This window comes from Pteropus vampyrus, unplaced genomic scaffold (genome assembly GCF_000151845.1).
Source record: "Pteropus vampyrus isolate Shadow unplaced genomic scaffold, Pvam_2.0 Scaffold112, whole genome shotgun sequence".
Taxonomy (NCBI): domain Eukaryota; kingdom Metazoa; phylum Chordata; class Mammalia; order Chiroptera; family Pteropodidae; genus Pteropus; species Pteropus vampyrus.
This window is the reverse complement of record NW_011888893.1, coordinates 40,819-43,814: the sequence shown is the minus strand read 5'-3', so window position 1 is coordinate 43,814 and position 2,996 is coordinate 40,819.

Below are 2,996 nucleotides of genomic sequence, written 5' to 3'. Positions count from 1 at the left end.
CCCAGGCTGTGTCATACGCACTTGCTTGTAACTATAAGGAAGTTCTTACCATCTCTGCCCCCGTTTCCTTTTTTTTTTTTAGTGAGTGTAACAAAAACACTATATTCACAGACTTTCCATAAAATTTAGACAAGGTAATAATGCAGGTATCTCAACACTTAAAAAGTATTCAATAAATATTAGATATTAAAATTATTATTTATGATGTGGTCAATAGAGGCACAGAATTAGACATTTAAGTTTTACTCCAGGTGCTAGAACCTTTTTTTCCTAGTGAAAGTTACTCTTAGGAAGGTCCAAGAAAGCTAATAAAACTCCTTTTCTTAGAGTGGACATTTCACTTTATATTTTAGCCAGTCTTCTGCAATCCCTATTCCCTAGAGTACCAAAACATTCAACACATTTATTAATTTGTCAGTTACTCCTGAGTTCCTACTCTGTTTAAGTCCCAAGATATTCAATTATCTTTAAGAGTCCATTTCATTTTTCTCTGTATAAAACTTTATATTCCTTCAAGAAAATGAAAATCTAAGTTACAATGAAATGCGAGGAAACAGAGAGACAGAAAATTAGAAAATGAGAAAGAACCTTAAAGATTGCCAACTTTTCATTTCATAGATGAGGAAACTGAAGGCCAGAAACTTTTCTAAGGTCATCTAGTAAATTAGTGGGGAAACTGGGATGGGAATGCAGACATCTGGACTCTGAACCAGCGCGCTGCTGACTAAATCATACTGTGCTCAAGGATCCACCTCTTTTTTGGCCTAAAGCGATTTCAAAAATTAAAAGCAAACAAAGGAAACAAAGAGAGCGACATGGGTTAAGAAAAGACAGACCGAAATGAACCAGTGCTTGTCAGTGCTGGTCAAGAAAGCAAAGAGTATGACGTGTCCCCGTTGACGGGAAAAAAGTCATGTTTTCACCCAGGGGGACGGTATTCCAACTCTCATTTTGTTTCTGTCTCAACAACCCATATTTAGCACTCACAGCAAATAGTAAACAATAGTCTCACAGGTCAGTGGTTGGCAATCTATGGTCCACATGCCAAAGATGCTTCAGGTGCCAATTTCGGGCGGCAAGTGAACCAGCTACCACACACAGATTCCTATTCCTATCATTTCCAGTGTTTACTGTCCATAATTGTCTCCACTCTCTTGCCAGAATTTTCAAGGGAAATACCCGAATACCAGCTGATACCAGCACCATCCCAGCCTTCCAGAACCACAGGCTCAGCAATTTGGCACACTCCTTTGAGAAGTCAATGACCATTGCTCCTTACGGCAGAAACAAAGAAATCTTCTCAGAATTTTTTTATATTAAGTGCTATTTCCTCCCCAATTTGTTTCCTTTCTTCTCTGAGATCACGGAGCAATAACATTTTCCTGATTATTAATATCCACCACATAAGAATATACTAAAAGCAAGAATTGATAAATCTAATAGACAATAAGATATCTAACTTAAAAGAATGAAGATTAGCACATCCACGGGCCCATAAACTATGGGTAGAATTTGGACACAATGACTGTTCATTTGTACACTCAAAGTTTAATGAGGGTATACTATGAAGAGTCCTGATACCGGCCATTCAGGTTATGAATATCAGTAGATCTTCTACAGTAGAGAGGTTCAGAGTTAATTAAAGCTAGACTGCCAGGTCTTGAATTATGGTTCTATCAGTGAATAATTTTTGTGACTTTGGGTAAATTCACTTCTCTAAATTACATTTTCCTCATTGTTACATAAGAATAGTATTAGTACCCAATCCACAGATTTGATGTAAAAATTATATTGAAGTATTTTATATAGGGTCTACCACATAGTAAGTGCTCAATAATTATCAGCTACAATTAAAGTTCTACTATACTATAACACACGGTTCGAGGGATTTAAAGAAGGTTAGAAATCGGAAGATAGCTCAAATCTAAAAATTTGGAAACGAGGCTAACAGGTTAAAGCGTCCTTTATTTACTTATCAAGTGTTTTGTGAGTGCTATGTATTAGGAACGTTAAGGTGTTGAAGGTGAATTGATAAACCAACTCTTGTCCTTTTCTTGTGGAGATACAATACATAGAGAAATGTACTATGAATCCTAGGTTTAAGAGCATAAAATGTTGGATGTCAAAAACAAAATCTGAATTATTTTGCCCCATGTTTTCCTACTGGATGGGCTAGGAACAGGTTCAAAGGGAGGGAGGTTCCCCCTGGGACCTGAGCCAACTGACACAGAAAAGGGTCACTGAGTCTGGGCTGCAGCTCCGACTCCTGCTCTGTCCAAGGCTGAGTGGCCTCCTGTGCTGCTAAAGGAGACATGTGGAAGCCACGAACTTGAAGGTGTTGGTGACTTATCGGCCCCAATGTTCTTCCTGATTAAAGGCAGCCTTGATATCAGATACCCCTGTGGTATTCTCTCATCATGAGCTGGAGCATCCGCATCACTCTGGTGGTGCCTTCCTGGGCACGTGGCTCCCTCCCAGCCCTGATCCATGTGAGCCTCATCCTTAGAGTGACACGATTCTCTTCTGTAATGGAAGATTACCTAGCGCCATTGACATTTGTGATGGTAAGAAAGAATGTCAAAGCAAAAGAAGAGACAGGTTAACGATGAAAAAGGGATCATCCTGGTGTTGCACTTGTTAAAATTCTCAAGAGAATTTATTTCTGGAGTGTAGAAATAGTAATGGAAGCACTCCAATGAAAACAATTAGAGTAGTCTTAGAAAAGAGATGTAATTCCAATTTCATAGTAGAAATATCAACTGTGTTGCTTTTAGCACTGAAATCAACCTTTGCACTCTAGACCACTTTACATGATAAGAGGAGGAGCAAAAAGATAAAAAGCAACTTTTATAACAATGTGATTGCTAAGAAGGAATCAATGGATGTGCTACATATGGGCTCTAATGACTATTTTACAATGGGTGATGAATACAAACCAACAACTGGCCACTTGGCAATTAATCTAACAATTGGTTCATGGTTACTGATTTACCAAA